Raw genomic sequence first — 21,643 nt, 5'->3', positions numbered from 1 at the left:
TACCTGGCAGGATTCAATGGACTTAGCTTGAATTTGTGACTGTAAGGCTAAAGGAGGCGGACAGCTAGTCCAGCTGGCAGGACTTTAAGTTTGCCTTTTATATCAAAAAAGGTGACAAATGTACTGGTACAAAAGCTTTTCAATTTCTGACATATCTTTTGAACAACAAATGCATTGGTAGTCTTTGTTAACGTCAAATAAACGAATTCGATTTAAACATATGCTTCCGGTAAAACGAAACAACAGCTGTATTGCCATATTAGCTAAACTCTATTATAACTCTGTGTTGATAATAGTTCCCGAGTCAACTTGGCGGCCATATTGGCGTTGTGCCGCTTACCCTGTATTCATTGTCCTTTGTTCGCGCACACGTTTGCTAGGTACACAGAAGTCCCTGTTGCGCCCAACACTATGCACACGTAACGTTGGTAGTTTCACCCTATGTGCCGTTCGCTGGCTTTCTGTGCAATAAGGACAACATGCCTTTACAGCTTTTCTTTGTTTAACCCAACGTTGTTGTTGTGTGAGCAGCCGGGTTTATTTGGGTGCTTCTGCAGCACTCGTGCTTGTTGTATAAGCGGGACCTGGAGGCTGTGTTGAGGGAGTCAGAGAGGGGTAAGTGGGTATCAATGAGGAAGAGGTGTATGAACGGAAGGAGTGCATTCCATATTGAATGGTGTAATAACAGTTTCAGGGTAAACTTTCCTGACAGGTGGGACTGCGTTTGGAAAGGTGATGACAGGACAGCATTTCGGGGGTGAGAGAGGGAGACTTGCGCGAACCCGGGGGACACAGTTTGAGAGTTCACCACCCTGGTGGGAACACGCATGTGGTGAAATTTGTGAGGCGCAACTCCATGGAGGAGGAGGGGAAGTAAGTGGAACCCCACAAGTACCCTCGGGGGAGTATTCAGCATTTCAAAGGGGGTTGGGCGAGCCACGAAAAAAGTCCTGCTACTGCCCCCACCAAAGCTACGAAACCGAACATTCTGGAGAAGCGCTTTTACCGCTGGCCTTTTGAGCGTGGCACAGGTCACTTTTAGGCACACCCTTTCTTTGCAGGCAATGCCCAGTGAGATTAAATTATATGCCAAGGATCACACACTTTGGTAAAGCAGTGTATCTGAGATCCGCTTCAAGTTTGTCATGCATTGTGTTAAGATAGTTTGAATAGCTATATTAAATGGGACTTTCCTTTTGGTTTATCAAACTAGCAAATATCATAGCTGTAAACTAAGCTTTAGATGGGGAGTTTTATTATTGCTCGCTTTCATTGAGTAACAAGAAATTCACTAGGTAACTAGAGTTGTGTGCGAGTTTTTAGTGGTTCCATCACAACTCCAATTACTTATACTTAAAATAGGCACTGCTAATAACAAAGAAACATTTTACAAAAGTAATTTCCCAGGATTTTCAAATCTATCCCTGCTTCATGAAAGGACACCAATGGTAACAGTTGAAGACCACTTAGTGAAGCATTGTTCCGCACCGAGTGTGCTGAGAGCACAGTAGCAGCATGTTTGTCTTTCCTTTTGTTCTGCAGGGTGGGCCCAGAAGGAGACATTATGGGCACTGCATGTGGTGGGTAGAGTAGGAGGGAGAGGGCAATGCTTTCCCCAGCAAAGTCTGCAGAAGGGTAGTCCTTTTAAATTGCGATAAAGTGAAATGAAAAGCTTTCGTTTTCACCTCACAACATATTTGTGTGCCAGTACTTTCTTTCAGGCATTTAGAAGTGCAGGTGCTCAAAAATAAGAAGTGCAGGTACGGAGGGCCAGTAGGATTGGCCCATTTAAAGTACAGCGCCCCAGCAAACACAGTGCACGCGATTCCATGCGGTCTTGTTCGTGCATCAACTTTTTTGGAAACATTAGTGGCAGATGGCATTTTAACACCTACACATAAGGGAAACAAATAAAACTGCAGGACCATTACAGATGCAGGAAACTCCTCTATTAGAGCTCTGTCCAGAGATATCGGTTTATCTTTCTTCGAGGAAATTGACTGGACCTTTGACTTGGGGATACATCTGTATAAACGAAATAGCCAATTACAATTTTAAGGCAACTAGTTGGGACTTCCGTTCCAATATAGATCTGCCTTAAAGTTACTGGGCTACACAGGACTGTGTGGAAACCACTTAACTTCCATGTAGATTACAGCCATATCTTCTTAAGTTCCCCAGCGCTGGGATCAGGGGACAATTGGCTGTTATAGGTGTATGTTTGAATTTGGTGCGGGAAGTTAGATTCTGCCACTTATGTCACGACAAAAGTGAAGCGAATTCACTTGGGCATCTACTTTCTCAATGCCTGATAATGGCTAGCAAGCGCACATAATCCCTGGGCCACTTTGTACACAGCACCAATACTTTGGCCACAATATGTTTTAGGGTAGATGTATGGCGGGTATCACGCCAGCACTAATGAGGGCCTTAATGAAACTTAGGAAAGCTACATTAGCTATTAACTGGTCCTCCCTTCGGTACAAGGTGATATTGCTTACACATTGTATTTTATATGATCTTAATATGAATTATACACTGAATAATGAATATTATCAATCTACATGAATTTACGAATTGTCTATTGTTGAATATAATTCATCTGTATATTTAACATACCGGATAATTGATTCCGTTTTTGCAATACTTGATAAATTGATGTAAAAAGCTTTTTGCTGAAGCACGCCATAAAAACCTTTTTTAAAAAAAAATTATATATTTTTTATGAACTCTTCTATATAACGGCAGCTACGGACTCCACCACCACGTTTCAAGGGGACTTTCCTCATTTTCACATTTGCTCTGTAACTAGAAGAGTGCCACACACAAAATCCACCACACTTAAAATCTGGTGTTAATTGAATCAATGCTAATCGCACAAAACAAACCGAGCCCCAGCAGTGCAAGTTTCACTCACTCAAAATGCAGCATATGTAGTTGCAGTCCACACTTCCCTCTCACACACAGAAAAGGTACACCATAGATAGTAGCACCGCGTGTTTTCCTCCATGCACACACATCACAGCAAGGCAGGCACATGTCAAGTTTCCTTCATAAGAAGAGGTACAGCACAGGCGTCCCTTGCATACGTGGAATAAGTAGAGCACAGTGAGCAACAGTGCAAAATCACCCCACGCACTAAACAGGCGGAGTACAGGCGGCAACCATGTATACTTTCCTTCTGTGTACTGTTAAACACATTACAGGTACAGAATGAATAGTAGCCGTAGTGGCCCCCGTAAACGAAACGTGAGAATATGTAGCATCGGCAGCAGCAGACCTATTCATACATTTTGAAAAACATATAGCATGGGCAGCAAAGCAAGATTACCTCCGACAGAGCAGACACTGCATAGAAAGATGCATTGCAGCACATGCACCTGTTTTGACTTATCCAGGTTCCATATAGCACTCTAACAAACATTTTTGGAGATTTCTCCTATGTTTGTTGGGAAATCCTAAGGGGGAGCTATACCACACTTGAGTAATAGGAGAAAGGGGTTAGTAGAGAGAACATCGGACATCACATTTCATTGGGGTGGGCATGCCAAAGTGCTGCCTCACAAGCCTCTCCCAACCATTTAGCCCACCCTTAAGGAGCTTCTCAATAAATGTAGAGATCGTTTGATTATTATTAGGTATTGAAATGGTCAAGTTTCATTGCAGAGTCTAGCAGTCTTGGTGAGTGAGGACTGGCTGGCTGTGCTTTTTCACCATTTCCATTGTGAAAGGAGGAGCATTTCACTGAAAGACCCTAGGCACCTGCAGAGCGTTGCAGAGTCTTGGTGAGTCTTGGTGAGTCTAAAAGAGGCAAAGGAGCCTCTCTCCCATCGCCCACCACCCATCCGATGTCAGAAAAGGCAGGCGTGGGACTACAGTTCAGCACCAGGAGCAAGGTACGTTTCGCTGTGCATTTAAAATAGTTTTGAATGCCACACGAAAAGTTCTTAGATCCCAGCACAGAGCTGACTATAACGCTGGTACAAAAATCCAAACGGGTGGAGGCAAGCCCAGCATTCCATACCAGTGTACCACCTAAATCTGATTTAGGAACTGAAACCTGTTCACATGCGCCCTCCCTTTCTTCCGCCACCTAGTCCCCCCGTTTCAGACCTACTGGTCTTGCTCCGAGGAGCCAATTGTGGGCGATGCATCGGGGGGGTGGCAGTGAGGGTGACGTGTGTGTTTTGGGTGACCTTCGGCTTGCAGGTCGTAGTACATCAAGGCGAGGAGGTTTCGGAGAGCGGTGACGCAGTGTTCCTGGAGAGTGACGGGGCTCAGTGTGTTGACGAGCCGATCGTTGACGGTCATATCCCCGCGCCCTCCTTCGTTGAACTGCATGACTTGAACTCACGCGTTAATGCGGAAGCCTTCTGTTTGAAAGGCACGTTTCAATCAAGTCTTTCAGAAAGAGTGCACGTAAATGAAGAAAGAAATACACCAAACACAGAGTGAGGCAAACTTATCCATTATTTGTGATCCGACTCCTTATGTCAACGAAAGTGATATGCTCTGACCCACTACATTTGCTTCTCCTCAATTAGCTGATTCTTTAACCAAGCCAAAAAGCGCAGCTGTAAAAAAAAAAAAGCAGATTCAAGGAAGCAGGTATAAGCCGGGACATATTGTTCAAAACATTTCCAACATAAAAGGTAAAAACAGCGAACGAAATGTAAAAAAAAAGAAATAAATCAACTTCAGGCCTCGGCACACTAAAATGGCATTTTAAACTGAGAGATTCTAATAAGGAGCCCGATGGCATTAAAAGACTGAGATTATTGGAACCTGAAGCTCCAATAACAATAAATCCCCATGACGCAGAGCAAATTACAGATGAAGTCCTTCTAACAAGTGTGGTAAACGGCATGACTACCCATTATGCCGGAATACCACCTAATATACGAAATTCTGGCGGTTGCCAACATCGCTGTGAGAAAGCACCGCAAGCTGTGTGGTCTACACTGAACACAGCCAGCAGGCCAGACAATGCAACATTGGAAAACAAAGAGAGCGATTGTGTGCCATCAGCCCGGAATCCACTGATCCACAAAAATTACGTCCCTGATTTGCAAAAAGTTGGCCATGACCACTCGTGTGACCCGATTAAAAAATGGCGAGGCAGAGACCGACCTCCACAAGAGACCATACACTGAAACTGCCAACAAAAAGAGTAAGGTAATGTCCAATACCTTCGCACTAGAACTTGAGAAAGAGCTTCCCACTAAAAATAACACTACCAACGCAATAAGAGTGAGAATCGAAAACCGATTGGATCTACATGACCTGCCTAGCAGAAATGAAGTGGAAAGTGCTTTTGTAAACCCTAACGTAGCCAGAAACATCGAGAAAAATGAAATAAAATCTGTGGATCCAAAAGGAGATGTGGAACCAAATATTCCATACAGTAAAGTAAGTGATGACCACCACAAATCTTCTGTCAGCAGTGATTTCGCTAGTTCTGTGTGCTCTTGTACTGCTATGTCCTCCAGACATAGAAATGGAAGAGATGCTTTAAATTACCAAAGAGGCAAGACTGATCAACATACAGTGGGGAACACAACTCTCGGCTTTCGCAGAGAAAAAGCCTTTCAGTCATCACTGATCTCAGCGGTTATGGTAACCCTGGCACCGTATTTAAAATTGTACGAGGGATTAAGTGACAATTACAAGGACCAGTCAACACTCCAAGCACTCATGAATTCAAAATTAAAAACCATAGAAAGCTTCATAGAATCTATGAGAGAGAAAAAAGAGAGAGAACTAGATGGAGTCATGTTGAAATCTCTTATAGACGCCTTACAAGAGGCAACATCAGACAAAAAGAATTTTTTCTAGAAGGGGTCTGTGAGATTGTCACAATGCTGAAACATGATTACAGCAAGATCCCCGATGTTTCCAGTAAATCTTCCACCAAAAGCTTAGATGATAGCAATGGATGAAAAGACATAATAGAGAATGCAAATCTACCAAAAGAGCAGAGTAAAGAAACCAATTTCAAATCATTGCATCAAGATGGCCTGACAGAATTTAACACTGCCCAGGAGTTAGGGCCCTACCAATACTGTGTTAAGCATCCAAGTCCCACCGATAGACCAGAGCAAGATGGTAGTTAGCGCTATGGTTCCCAACATTGCCAGTACTCTGCGTTCTGATGAACAAACACCTATAAACGCAGAACTGCATGTCAAGGAACACTCTGAGTAGTAACCAGGACACCCCTTTCTCAGTCTTTAACCAACTCAATAACGTACATAAGGATGGGAAAAGAAAAGGGAAACCCCCGCCCCAATGCAATAAACTAAAAATATAAAAAATGGATCAAAGCAAAAACTTGTAACTCAAGGAAATTCTTAAGAGTTAAAGAGGTAGAAGAAAAATGTTCAGATCGCTCTAAGCCGCAGACAGTTGACACACTCAAACCTGTGACACCGAAAAGGATATCTTCGGAGACGACGAAATCCAGATCATCAGTAAGATCTTCTGTTACGATTGACATTTCAGCAGAGCCAGAATCAAGTGAAACAGATCTAATGGATCTATCTACATATGAAGATGGGCCTGAGATATCAATGAACAACATGTGGTCATGATTAGCCTGGAACGAGATAAAACCACTACTCACACGTTCACAGTAACCCCAAGGATACTCTCCCAGAAGTTCAGAGATTTTGCACTTAAAGCGAAAAAAGAAAGGAAATAAGAACTAATAAAGAAAAAGCTGATGTGATAGAACTTGAAGGAGTTAAGCGAAACTTCGCTCTAGACACATTTAACTAGATAAAATTCAACAATTTAAACAACATAATTAAAACATCAACACAACAGAATAAAAGGAAAAACTCTGAGGGGAGTCAAGACAAATGGAACCAAAAAATGACTCACTACCCTGAAGAGTACATAATACTGGAAAGAACAAAAAAAGGCACAAGACGGCTTAATTCTAAATTGTGCCAACCTGATGATCTTATTCAATCACATTTCGAAACTTTGTGCAATCTCATTGCAAGACATAAAAGTTGTGGGTTTCCCGGACGAGAAGATCAACAACAAGGTCAAAATCATCATGACTTCAGCCATATCGGTAATGACAGTGAAAGACACTGAAGCTGAATTTGTCTCATTAGGGTTTGGAATTAAAACTAAGGGTGATAAAGATAAACAAGCTCTTAATTTCAGCTCGAATATGTCTGTGTGTGGATCAGAAAGAACATACAAAAATAGAGCTTTATCTCTTCAATATGAAGAACATCACAACCATTCAACGCAGCCTGAGAGAGCTTCGAATCACTCTGAAACTGATTCCACCTGAGAACTAAAGAGTAAAACAAGTACGAATACCTTTTCAGTTGATCCAGAAATTATAGAAAAAAAAGACTTACGGAACATAAAGGTGACATTTCAGTGTAGAAAATCTAAAGACGTTCGAGTCCCTCGAAACTGAAGAAAAAGATGCTAAATATTTGTGGGACTGGGTAGCTCGTTCACTAACCACGAGTAAAGGGAAGTAGAGCCAGAAGAGGCCCCTTGAAGAAAACTGGAAAGTCGGTTCCTGGAAAACCCGGGGATATGGGCACTTATTTAATGAAATGCCCCTGATCCTCCCGGATCTAGACCTTTTGTTGCCTGCAAGAAAGTTGGCTAAAAACCCCTTCATTTCTTGATGGTTACACTTCACATCTAAACCTGGTAAAGGAGGCCCTCAAGGAAGACCTTCATCAGGTCTATTAATGCTAGTTAAAAATAATGAAAACTACACTGTAATCGAAACTGAAAATGTGAGTCTGTATATTCAAATAATTATGATACATTACAACACCAAAACACTGAAAGAAGAAGATACTTTATTAATAAACCTCTACTGGAAACTGGACGTAATAGGTGATTACAAGTCTATTGAATGTGCAACTAATATGATTGATAAAAGGTTAGCTAATTCCCCAAACCTCAAAGTAATAATCTGTGGCGACTTCAATGCAAATTGCCTGCTTGAGGTGACAAAAGCTAATTGAAACACTTTGGAAAAAAAGCGTAGGGGAACCGAGTGGATGGAAGAAATGTCACAGAGATTTTCATCTAGTAAATGTTAACATTGATGGTGACATACCGCCTGCAACCACATGGTCAAATGGAAGCAGTCATGCAAAGCTTGACTACTGTTTCATTTCTAGAAACCTGCTGTCAGAGATAGCAAGAATGGAAGTGGTTAAGGTGTCCCACAGTGACCACGACCCCTTAATCATGACATTCAAAAAATCAAGTTCAAAACCACAAGAGAAATGGAGCCATAAAATCAAAATTGAAGAAGGTTTAAATCGGATAAGAGTAAAGCCCTCTGAAGTGCCTAAAATAACTGAAGATCTGATTACTGAGAAGAGAGCCCGATTCTGTGGAATACAGTGTATGCTCATAGCCTTCAAAGAGCTAAAAAATGTAACACTGAAGTCGAACTTTAAACATTTGCATGTTTATAACAGCAGCATAATTGCACAAAAAAAGCAATTGAGGAGAGATCTTCTTATCTTGGAAAGAATCCAGCCAGAAGAAACAAAGTTGCTACTAAAAAAAACAAACAAGAATACAGGAGCTGGCTAAAGGCATTTAAAATAAATACAGACTTGAAAGTCACCAAAAGCATGCTATAGGCAATCGCAGAGAAAAATGGGGGAAACATTTGGCAATTGCTTAAAGATAAAGGCAACTCCATTGAGACACGACAATTGATTCCGATACCAGAAGAGACCTGGGTGTCCCATTTCAAAAACATTTGCTCGGAGATTCAACAGACTACTACATTAAGAAAGAATAGCACGAGAAAAGCATGAGACAGTGGTTAATAAATTGCAGTAATGAGAAGATCTTGTTTACGATACAAAGAAAGCAGCAAATCCCAGACGGAATCTCCAACGCACTTATGAAGGAAGCACCTGAAAAACGTGCAGATTTCTGTGAATTACTGTTCTCTAGAATATTAAAGAAAAGAAAAATCCCACAATCGTGGAAAGCAGCTATCGTAATAACAATCCTTAAACAAGGGAAGAGAATGCAGCCGGCTAATTATAGACCCATTGCCTTACTTGATGTGGTGGGGAAAATGTTCACAAGTATCATTCTACAACTTTTACAAGCTTGGATCGAATCATCGGGAGCGATAGACAAAAGACAAACCGGTTTTGTAAAAGGAGTTGGCTGCAACCTGAACCTCTTAATATTAAACCTGTTGAAACACCGTACATAGGCCAAAAAGATAAAAACATACACAAAAAGTGTTGATTTTAAGCCAGGCTTTTGACAGCATTAACCGCCCCCTCCTCTAGGAAAAACTGAGAAAGAAGGGATGCCCACTTGACATGCTAGAACTAATAAGAGAACTCTATTCTGGAACAAACATACAGGTCAAACTAGATTGGAAAGGAACCCTCCCCTGGACAATATAAACATCAAAGGGTCTAAAGCAAGGTTGCCCGCTAGCAGCCACCCCATTTAACTTCTTCATTGAAGATCTAAAGGAGGATATTGTCACGACCCTCGCCCAAAACCCCCTCTGGCAAACCCATTGGCCAGGTGGAGTCAGGACTCGGGCCTCTAGAGCCTGGCATCCTCTTCAAAAGCACTCCTGGGGCCAGTCCTGGCGCCTATGGCGCCAGGCTCATACACCATGAAAAACATGTGCTTGAGAACTACTTTATTGTGTTTGTCAGCCAACATGGAGGCATCCACATAGCTTGGTTCCTAGGAACCAAGCTATGCAGTCTAGTGTTTTGGGTGTGGTGGCCTAGGGACTACTTTACCTGGACTATTTTGTTGGGGCTATTTAAACCACACCCGAGCAAGACAACATGCTTCGCGTTACTTTGCAGTTTGCAACGTGACGCTCACTGTGTCCAGCTATACCCACGTACCTCGGAGAAGCAGAACCTGCAAGGAGAAAAAAGGAACATCATTAGCAGCAGCATCTTACCCGCGGTCTTCATTTTTAGCTACTCGCAGCTCCTGAGAACAGCTTCCTTGAATCTGCACGCCACCCGGACTGAACGACTGAAAGAGGAAGATCGTGGCAACATTAGAGAAAGCATTAAAGACATTGCAAATTACGAACTGCTCTAAAGGCTTACCTGGCTGGTCGCCTCTCGGCTGGCCCACTCTGGAAATTCCACACGTGCTGAAGTACACCGCGACCTACAAGGAAAGAAGGAAAAAACAGGTTAGCAAAGGCAAGACATTGCAGCGCTGCGCATAGCGCTTCCTTACCGCTTCATAGCACTCTTAATGTGCCATCATTTACCAGCAAGGCTCAACCAAGCCAGTTCGCCGCGCTGAAGCTCTGCATACCTAAGGGAGAAAAAGTGACATTATTAAACAAAGAAAGGCATGCAGGATGGCAACAATACTAAAGAACAGCAATAAGACCTACCTGAATGATATCAAACGGGCCGGCGTCAGTGAAGTAACTGGACCGCACACGCCCACGAAAGACTACGCGCCCCTTCAAAGAAGGCAGGACGGAGAGCACGCCTAACTCTACCACAAGGTGAGGAGAGGGCCCCAGAGGGGCTGAAATCATACGGGGGTGGAGGGAGGATACTTACCCCGGTCGGCCAGTCTTGAACACAATCCTCCTGTATTTTCAGGCAGAACCTTCCCCACAGACCACATCTGGGCACCACTGAAAACTATACCAGCGAGTACCCGGCTGGGTGGCGTTTCTGTGGATACCAGGTGAGCGTAACAGATATGTTGGAGTATAACACCTTCTCCCCCAAAATCAATGGGACTAATGTAGGATGGCTGCTTTATGCGGACGACCTCATCCAGTTAGACCAGACCTGCATCGGGCTACAGAGGAAATTGGTTATGCTACAAAAATATCTGGAGAAGAATCACCTGAGAATCAATGCTGTTAAGTTCGTAATTATGATTCTTGGAGGGAAGAGAAATTCTCCTAAACAAGCCTGGCATTTAGACAAAAAAAGCTTTATCCAGTTTGTGAGCAGAAATATTTAGGAGCAATAATAAATGTTTCTTCAAAAGTGAAAAATCGTGGAACGATAACATTAACAAAAACCTGATCCAATTGACTGCACAGGGAAAGGTACTTGACAAGCGATTTGGCAAATTCAAATTGAAGCTCTCAACATGGCCTGAACCACCTTCGGGAAGCTAGTCGAGTCTGATTCTGAGGAGGGGATACCAAACAGGAATTCGATGGGGTGCAAAAGAAGGGAAGTACCCACAATATCCTTGATCCAACTCAAGAGCTCCGACCAATAGATCTGGACAGATGGGCATTCCCACCACAAGTGATACCAAGTTCCCCGTTGGCCACACTCCCTAAAACGGAAGGGAATACACCGGAAAACATTTTAGACAATCTATTGGGGAAGAGATGCCATGCGTGGAGGACTTTGAACTTGTGCTCCATGGCCGAAGTATACCGGGATCCCGACAAGAGCCCCAAAGAGCTTAGCCCAGGTCGGTTCTTCTGACACCACCCCATCTTTTCTTCGCAAAACTGTTTGAATCCCGGTCTACCTTCTAGTTGCGCTGTGATCAGGACCTTATAAATCCTGGACAGTGCTCCCCCCTCCTCGAGGCAGATTCTACAATTACTTTATCAAGAGGCTTAAGGGGGCGGGCAAGGGCTTTGCCCCACTGGTGGCTGGCCAGGATCCCTTTAACACCCAGATATTCAAATATTGACATTGGGTTTTCCCCAAGGGCTTCTGCTAGTTTATCGTAGTCAATAAAGGCATTCTGGTGGAAAAGCTGGGCGGCCCGTTCCAGACCCATGTCCGACCATCTTTGCGTATCCCGCAGGCCTTTCTTACCCAAGTCAAGGGGGGGACCCCACAAGGAGGACAGGGGGAGGGCCAGGAGGAAAGGGTTGCGTTCACTGTGTCACGTTTCCATAGTACCGAAAGGACTGACAGTGTTGTGTGGTTTATAACAGAAACAGGAGGGTCTTTATTCGGGGACCACAGGAGGATCTCTTACTTTCCTAGGGTGTGTGTGGGTATCTTCTATGTAGGTTCGCATCTCATCCCTCATGTGCTCCAACATTACCCTCAGTTGGGCCGCTTTGTGGTACTGCCGGAAGTCCAGGAGACCAAAACCTCCATGAGATCTCGGGAGAGTCAAGGTAGCGTGTTTGACCCTTGGTTTCTTACTGTTCCAGATAAATCGTTTGACCATGGAGTGTAGGGACTTGTATGCATCTGGTATAATAATCGGGAGGGAGGTGAAGAGATGAGAGAAGCATGGGGAGGATATTCATTTTTATAGATACCATGCTCCCAAACCATGCGAGGGTCAGGGGAGCCCATCGTAGGAGGTCTGATTTTTTTATCTTGGTGAGGATGGGGGAAAGTTCAGTTCAAAGATAGTTCCCAGATCTCTCGGGAGGAGGATTCCCAGGTATGGCGTGGCTTTGCGCTCTATTCTGATATCCCTTACTGTTTCCCGCCCCTCAATGTCTCTGTCGCCCTTATCCATCGGCATGAGACAAGATTTCGATGGATTTATTTTCAAGCCAGGATTTATTTTCAAGCCAGAGAAGACCCCAAAGGGGTGTATCAGATTCAGGAGCCTCGGGAGAGAGACCTGTAGATTTAGATAGTTAGATAGGCAAAGATATCGTCAGCGAAGAGTGAGAGTTTAAAATCGAAATCCCCACACCGAAACCCCGCAATCCCATAGTGCTGTCTTATAGCAATGGCCAGAGGTTCCATTGCATGGGCATATAGGAGGGGAGAGATGGGGCAGCCCTGGCGGGTTCCTCTGGAGAGGGTGAACGGGGCAGAAACCATTCCATTAACTGCCATAACAGCGGTGGGACCATTGTACAGAGAAGCAATCCACCCACAGAATACTTCACCCAGACTCATCCTTTGCAAGACCTTGCCCATGTACGACCATTCGACCCAGTCAAAGGCCTTTTCATAGTCCAATGAAAGGAGATAGGCTTCAATGTTATTGCTGGAGGATTTGTGCATCACGTCCAAGGTCTTCCTGTTGTTATCAGACCCCTGTCTACCTGAAATGAATCCGACTTGTTCCCCACGGACCAAAGAAGGGAGATGCTGGGCCGGCCTATTAGTAAGTAACTTAGCCAGGACCTTCTCGTCCGTGTTAAGTAAGGAAATGGGATGTTAAGATTGGCAGTTCGTTGGGTCTATCCCCTCTTTTGGAATAACCATGATGCGGGCCGATAACATGGACTGGGGAAGGGTCCCTGAATCTAGGACTGCGTTAAGCAAATTAGAGAGGAACGGTGCCAGAGTGGAGCGGAAGGACTTATCAAAAAGAACCGTGAAGCCGTTGTCCCCCGGGGTGGTGCCCCCTTTCATGGTACCAATAGTGTCCACTATCTCCTGGGGCGTGATGGGCCTTTCCAGGGGGTCCACCCTCTCGGGAGGGAGGCGGGGGATTGGCAGAGAATCCAGAAAGTTATCAGCCTCAGATCCATCCCCCGAGTACTCTGATTTATAGAGACCTTCGAAGTAAAAGTGGAATTGTTCCGCTATCCCTGTGTCATCTAGACATTTAGCCCCCCCAAGGTAGTTACACCGAATCAACCCTTCTACTGTTTCTAAGATCCTGCAACCTCCAGGCTAGGATCCTATCAGCCCTCTCCCCCTTCTCCATATACCTTTGTTTTAGAAAGGACAATTTTCTTTCGCTTTGTCCAACCAAGAGGATGGCAAGTTTCGCCTTAAGCTGCTGGAGCTCTGCCCATTTACCCGGAACATCTGGGATCAGAGTTTGCCCCTCGGTTGGATAGCCTCTATTTTATCTCTAAGGGGGTCTCGCATCCTTGCCCCTTTCCAGCTTTCTAACTGCCCCCATGCCAATAAGAACACCCCTGATCTGATTGTTGCTTTGAAAGCCTCCCAGACTCCCGCCTCCCCCACTTGACCATTGTCGTTGATTCTTTGTCCTTCAATAAGAGGTTGTTGCACATCCACCTTGAACTTTTAGGGGTCCTCGAGAGCATCCCCATTTGGACCCGGACTAGGTCATGGTCTGACCACGGGATTAACTCGACACTAAAGTCGACTATTCTCTCACGAAGTGAGTTGTCGACTAAAACATAATCGATTCTAGAAAACGAGGATCGTGGGCTAGAAAAGAATGTTAATAAAGGGTCACGTCCCTGCCGTGACGAATGAGCCTGAAAGCCCCAGTTCATTGTTAGTATTCTGAAAAGAGCCAGCCATCCTCCTCTGCGTTTGCATGTCCGTATAGGGTCGTTCTGACTTCCTGTCATGCTCAGATTGGAGGACCATATTAACATCACCGCCCACCAGGAGGACCCCCTTCGTGAATGCCATGATCTTTGTTTTCACCTCCGCCGAGAATAGGTCCTGAGCCTCATTAGGGGCATAGATCCATACCAGTATCGCCTTGTTACCCCTGATTTCCCCTTTAACCATTATGAAGCAACCTTCCGAGTCTTTGCGCTGGGTCTTTGGTACAAAGTGCGCTTTGGGAGACACAATAATCGCTACCCCCCCTTTTCTTAGCCAGGTATGAAGCGTGGAAGACTTCCTGTATAGACTTGGGCCTGAGCGACATTTTCCTACCCCTTGCTCAGTGAGTCTCTTGGAGAAATAGAATGTGGACTGTCAGCCTATTAAATTCCCTCACCTCCAACGATCTCTTATGCAGGGAATTCAGTCCCCGGCCATTTAGCGAGTCCAGCATCTGTGAGTTAATTGCCTCAGCCATCAGGGGGGTACAATATTCCGGAAAACCCTCCAGGGGCGCCCATATAACCCACGTCCCTTTTTTGGCTTGGTACTTTCAGGTCCTCCTCTGAAAGACTGGTCCCCAATGGAATAAAGTCCCCATTCAGTAGATTGTACCAATAGTAACCCCCAAAACAACAAAAACAGCCCCCTTAAAACTCCCCTCCCCCTCCGCGAGCACCTGGACTGCCTGCGACATAGGACGTAATGTTTGACCAGGCCACAAACGCCCACCTCCACCGGGTAAATAAGCACCAAAAAACAACAGTTCTCTGACCCCTCCTCCCCCCTAACTTAAACCAATGCATCATTCTTTAATACCCTTCCCCCCCAAACCCCCAGAATAGTCATCGGCCAACATACACAGCTTAGCGTTTAAGGCCATCCCAGGACAAATGACCAAGGACCACCTCGTCCTTCCCGAAGCAATTGGTGGGAGCCAACCCACCCCACTCATTGATCCAAAGAGAAATGAACAGGGATTGTAGTTACTCGTTAGCAGGCCTGGGAGAGGCTGGGGCCACCCTCCTGAATTTTCTATTGCCACGGACTTGCCGCCTTTCAGTTGAACTGTTGGTCTTTCGGGATTCTGCCGATTCCTTCTTTGCCCACTCCACCTCACCCGGCAGTTCACGGGTCACCCTTTGGATGTTTTCTTCTGTGACCAGGGAGTATTTGTAGCCGTCATACTCAAAGGAGAGGGAGAATGGATGGCCCCATCTGTATCTCACACTTTTGGGCTGGAGCCATTTCGTTAGGGGACTGCATAATCGACGATGCGCCAAGGTGAGAGCTGAGAGATCCTGGTAGATCGTGACCTGGTAGATCGTAACCTTTGTATCTTCCCATTCGATTGGACCCTTCTTCCGTGCCAGCTTTAGGATCTCGCTCTTTTTCGAGTAGTAGTGGAACCTCACAAGTATTGACCTGGGTCCCCTGGTGGGGGCCCTCGCTCTGTGGGCCCTGTCGATAGTTGGCTCGCTGGTGTTGCCCTCGTCAAATAATTTGCTAATCTCTGCATTAACAATCCTTATGATATTCGCCTGGGTTTCCCCTTCCAGCTCCGGGACTCTGAAGAACCTACATTTCTCCTCTCACCTTTCTAGTTCTGACAGGCGCATATCTATTTGGGTCTCGAGGAGGTCTGGTTTGCTTCTAAGGCTTGGACTCGGTCGTCTACGGAGTCCACCTTTTTATCTAAGGAATCCAGCCATTTACTAATGTCTGCCCTGAATCCACGCATCTCCTACAGGACGGCTACCATGCCCTCGCTCACTGACTGGTTATCCATTGCTTCTGATTGCATGGTAGCGGGCATGTCGACTACTTCCACTGTTGGGGTCGAGGAGTGACAAAACATTTGCAGTGATTTCGCCCAGTCCATCGGGGTATATTTTATGAGTCGACAAGTGGAGGCTGGCCCAAAGTGAGGGCTCGTCAGAAGATGGCCCAGAGTTTGGGCCTCGGTCCAGGCTTCCCTGTGGTTTGTAAACATGATAGCAGTCCGGGCTCAGGAGTTAGGCCAGGAGGAATCCAGTCGCTGTAGATCTCCAGAGGTTCAGTGCGTGTCCTGCAGTGGCCGGGCAGGTTCAATGCGGAGGTTATGGCCCGCCCGGGGCAGGGCTTGCTTCTCAGTTGGCGATGCCCTATAGTAGAGCCACTCTCGCCCTCTCCAGGCTCCGCGGGAGGGCTTTCCTCAGCTGCCAGGCAAGGAAACGACTGGTGTCATTGGATGTTGACTTTGGGTATGAGGGTTGGCTCCTTGAGTCAACGGTATGGGGGGCCCACGCCAGCACCCAACCCGAGAGTAAGAGCCGGCCATCCACCCACCCCCCGGAAGGCAGAGAAAGGCGACGAGATCACCGCTTACACTTCACAAAGGGGCCGGTCGCCGGGTCTCCCCGCCCTCCTATTCTCCCCCACTGCACTCCCTCATGGACCCACGTGTGATATGGGAAGGCTTGGCGCCCACCCTGGGCCCTGCGTGGGTGGCGCCCACCCTGGGCCCTGCGTGGGTAGCACCCATACTTGGTGTCCAGGTCAGCAGGATCCAGGCACAGGCAAGTGTCGGCGGTGTCCAGCGTTGGGGCTCCCCCTACAACCCTGCAGTAGGGTTAGTTAGTGCTATCCAAAAGTCCACTGAGCGCAGGGTAATCAACTCGCTTGTGACTCTGAGGTGGGTCGGGGGTATCTTTGGGGTCTGTTAAGGGGTCCGCCGCGTGCTCCTCTCATCTGATCGCACCAGGCATGCAGTGTCAGTCTGGGAGCGGGACTGGTTCCGTTAAGATTATCCCTATGAGTCTTAAGACCCCCTCCCACATCAGGAAGAGGGGGGACAGCGAGGGTTCCTGCGGCTGGAGGCGGCCCAGAGAATGCTGGCGTCGACTATTCCCCCATGAGTGCAGGACAGGGAGAGCGGCAGGGATCAGCAACTTCAAAGCAAGTCTCCGCGGAGGAGAAGTCCCATCACCCGTCAGGCCTTTGCCGCTCCGGTTCACTGTCGTGCCTCCCTCAGGGACAGGAGCGCGTGTGTGGAAGCCATTCGAGGCATCACTGGTCCCGACCCCTATGTGCCGGGGGCTGCTCCTCAGGGTTCCCCCATAGAATGTTCAAGGCTTCGAGTGCCCAAACCCCCTGTGCTCACATTGGGGCACCCGGTCTGTAGAGTTGGCCACGTTGTGGTAGCTGTCCATGGGCGCTGTGCTGTGAGCGCTAGAGGCCGCTTCACCTAGTTCTCCATATGTCTCTGTGTCAGCCGAGAGAGGGAACTCCCCTCGCCGCGGCATGTTAGTAGGGTCCTTGCAGGGTGAGGCAGGAGCGGCATGGACTCTGTCGGCCAGGCGGATGGAAGTTCGTGTGCCGGGGAGTTGTCACCTCTCTGAGTTGTGCACCTCTGCTGCTGGGGGACATCCTCCGGGGGTTCTCTTGTCCTGCCGGCAGAGAGGCAGGGTCTCCCCAAGGGCCAGGTCACAGCCTGTCCCGCATAGGCCTCTCTGCCCTGCATGCGTTTGCTGCTCCTCCTGGATGCAGCGTGCAGGATTGGGGACGCAGGATCTCTGCCTCTGCTGCAAGTGCCCAGATCTCGGCCTATAGGGCACCCTGGAGGACCAGGACCTCGTACTCCGCCGCCCTAGGGTCCACTTAGGGTTGGGGGGGTCAGGTTCTCACTCCTGGGTTGCTAGGGGGCGCTCATTGCAATAATTCAGCCCTTGTGGAGGAGAGTGGCTAAGAAGCGTCAGCACATCTCAGCGCCCCCTGGTGGCTCCCAATTTCAAATTTTTATTACAATATTCATGGCATTTTTTCAGCGGTGCTCATAACTAACGGAGAGGAAGTGGTCTTTCATGGTAAGTCTTTTTACCACATCCATTGCGGCGAGGAGGAGCCTGCTATCGGTGCTTTGCATTGCAACTACTTAAACCTCATTTTTGCGTGGAGATGAAGTGGAAGAAGTCGTCTTGCGTGGTCAGTCTTTTCACCACTTTCATTGCTGTGAGGAGGAGCTTTCTACCTGTGCGGTGCATTGTAACTACCATTTCAGCGCAGAGAGGAAGTGGAAGAAGTGGTCTGTCTGGGGTGGGAGAGGCGGGAGTGTTCCGCTGCCCGGACATCGTTTGCAGTGAGTACCTTCACCCCTTCCAATCTGTTCAGTGGAAGTTAATGACTGTATGTGTTGCATGGATGCAGCTGCCACTTTGTTTGTAGGTAGCCTGGAGCGACTAAACAAACACACAACAAAAGGAAAAGAAAGATCAGGAAAGCGACTCTGCGTGGTGTGGCACCTGCAGCTATCTTTTCTTTCTGACTTCTTTTTCCTTATTGAAAAATATGCCGAAGCAACGGTGTTAGGCAGAATCCTGTGTGGTGCCCTTAGGGACCGCTACACACAATTAAGACTAGAGGTGACAATACAAGTTTTACCTTTGGTACAAGCCTGTACTACTATGTTAAAGTGGTAGCAGTAGCGGAGCAGCCAGGCTTATCTCAAGAGTAAATGAGCAGTAGCAGAGATTACACAAAGGGACCACAATTACTGTTACTCAAGCAAACACTGACTCAAGGTTTCAGGTAAAAAATATAAGTACATTTATTATTAAACCATCTGTTATAAACACAACACTTCTATTAATTCAAAACCACACGTAAAATACACTACAACCAACCAATTCACTTTGGTACACTCTAACTCAAGGTAAGTACCCTATTTTTTAACAAACCGGTGTTATGAAACAAAAGACGTTACCAGGAATACACTTGCCATCACTTTTTGACAGTAATGACAGTTCGGTCTTACTAAAGAAACGCGTATCCGCGGCAAGAAATGTTACCGGGGCAAAAACAAACTTAGCACCTGAGTTAACCAGAGAGAGTTGGGGGCAAAAATCATAGGCAGTACTTTTGTCAAGGCAGACATCGGAGAACACTATTTGATGGAATTCAAGTGTCAATAGGCCAGAGCCAGTGTCAAGTGGAACCGGGTTCCTGTTGTCGAGGATCACACAGGCGGACAGTTCAAGATTCAACGTTGCCAGGAGTACTTAGGTATTGTCAACAGAGGAAGCAAAAGTTATAAGAAGGAGGGAAAACAAGGGTAATCCTTGGAGGCGAAGAAAAGGGGTTCACCCTGATTCCTCAAGCAGAACACAGTACCTTATTGCATGAAGAAGCTGGTGCCACGGCAGTTGTTCCTGTTAGTTTCCTGCAGACCCACGATTCCTGGAGCTTCGGTGCGAAGGAGGACGTCTGGAGGGGTCTGCACCACACATGGATGAAGCCGGCAGCAGCGACGGTGAATAAAAGGTGCGCTCCTTAAAAACAAGAGAGGCTTTTGATATATGATATGATCTTCAGATGGATATCCGGATCACTACAGCAGTGTGCAGCGATTTCGACCAAGAAGAGGATCCTCTGGCTGTGGTAGATGAGCTGGTTATCCCCACCAGGCTCAAGGGAAGAAGACTCTGGACTGGATCTTCTCTGGTCATCGAAGGGTAGATAGCTTAGGACTGCAGCAGGGCTTCACCGGGCCTGGGTAGTTGCAGCAGCCGTCTTCTTCTCCGCTTCTCTTCGGTTCCTTGTAGTTCCAGTGGCGACGCTGACTTCTAGCCCAAGAGACCTGCCTTTTATGCGAAAATCAATCACGCAGCAGGGGGGTTGTCCAGCCCGGACAACCACCTCAGCCAATCATGGCAAAGTGCGACTTGGGTTTCCTAGGATACCCTGTGCAGGGGGTGACTACACCCCTCCCTCACATTCAGCCCACCTAGACACCCAGGCGCCTGGAGGAGGGCTTCTTGGCAGAAGCCCGCCAAAAGGCAGTGAACAAAGGAGGCAAACCTGGTTTGCCGCGCAAAGTAAAACAAAGAAGGACTTTAACAAAAAAAATGGCGAATAAACCCGACCGGAGCCAAAAGAAAAAGTATTTGGTCAATCGGGTTTAAGTTCGAGGGTAATATAATAGCCTAATACAATACCACGTTTATATAATATAATCGCGGTAGAAAAGTTAGGGTAGATACCACTGCCACCAGCCAAGTCTAAATGTTAAAAGATCGAAACAATGCTCTAGGAGGTACAGATAAAAAGGGATACGGAGTAACCCTTTCCAGTACTCCATGTAAGATGGGGTGTACTAGATCTGTGGTTAAATGACCAAGTAAAGTTAATGGCAACTTTACCCTTTTCTGGGGGACTGTAGGCAGCCTCAGAAATGGAGTCGGTGGGAAGTCTAAAAGACAACCCTGTGTCACTGCACTGAAGGTGCTGTGTAACACACAAAAGAAGGGGACTACTGAAGTGGTGTACTCCAGAGTCCACAATCACAAAAACAGGTAAGACACATGGCAAAACATGGGTAAGAGTGGGGGAAAAGCTCACACTCTTACCAAGTGAAAAAAATAAACTCCAGCAAAGCTGCTGGGGGACTCACTAGGTGAGGTAAATTAGCCATAAAATGAGAATTCTTCCTAACAGACGGGCACCCAGCACAATTTCGACGCGAGCAGCCAAGCGGACTGCGGTTGCAAAGCAAGGAGCTGTGGAAATTTAGTTCCAGATCTTTCTGCCACTTCAGGTGGATATGGTGGAAGTTGAGGAGAATAACATAAAATCGACCAGTCTGGTCTGTCCTGGTCGAATGGAGGGGGCTCTGCCTATTAGGGTAGGTGGGTCACCTCTTTCGGCTCAAGACAGCAATTGCAGACGGTTATCCAGAGCATGGCCGTAATGCAATTTTGCACTGGACGATGCCTCAGGGGGGAGCAAATCAAACACTAAAATCACAGACTTCTTTTCAGCACACAATGAAACTCCATCTACAGAAAACTATTGCTATTGTTGATATCTGCATTGACTTAACAGAGGACCTTACTGCTCCGCTCCCCTGTTTGGGTTCCAAGACTATTGAAACCGTGGTTAGGGCTTTGATAACTACTGGGAGCAGAACAGGGCTTGGACTTTTTGGCTGCAACTGCTAATTCGCCTCCACAGAGCACGCCTCCAATTAACCTAGTAAGCCCGGTGGCGACTGCCCCTGTAGTAATTGATGGCGAAAAGCAATTTATTAATCCGTCTAAAGTTGAGACTGGGGTGGGGCTTCTCCCCAACACCCCATTAGTGAACAATCCACTATCAAAATCCCCTCTGAAAGAGCACCCGACAAATAACTTGCTGCTAAATCATGTGCCGCCAATCGAAGGAGAGCCACCTGAGGAGCTGAATTACTCACTACAAGTGAGCAACGTTGCCAGCTCCTCTGCAGCATTGTTTAATGTTTTGGTGTCTCTGCTCATGCAGTTAAAATCAATTCAAATGTGAGGATATTGCAGCCAGGTTGAACAAATGCTGCTCTTACCCGGAGCAAACAGGCTCTTTGAATAGACTGTTTAACGTTACGATCG

General features: G+C 46.6%; 1 protein-coding gene across 3 annotated transcripts in view; it reads left to right on the top strand.

The window, feature by feature from the left end:
* The first annotated feature begins 490 nt into the window (after positions 1-490).
* Positions 491-21,643, top strand: part of DDB2 (damage specific DNA binding protein 2) — a 620,403-nt gene continuing 599,250 nt past the window's right edge. For all 3 annotated transcript variants that reach the window (XM_069623161.1, XM_069623160.1, XM_069623162.1), the window contains exon 1: positions 491-615. The gene's annotated coding sequence lies outside the window, so the exon portion shown is untranslated. The remainder of the gene's footprint in view (positions 616-21,643) is intronic.

The sequence above is a fragment of the Ambystoma mexicanum genome, chromosome 11 (assembly GCF_040938575.1).
Source record: "Ambystoma mexicanum isolate Mex_15411 chromosome 11, UKY_AmexF1_1, whole genome shotgun sequence".
NCBI classification, from domain to species: domain Eukaryota; kingdom Metazoa; phylum Chordata; class Amphibia; order Caudata; family Ambystomatidae; genus Ambystoma; species Ambystoma mexicanum.
The sequence above is the reverse complement of the archived record's forward strand: the minus strand, read 5'-3'. Positions and strand labels throughout refer to the sequence as shown.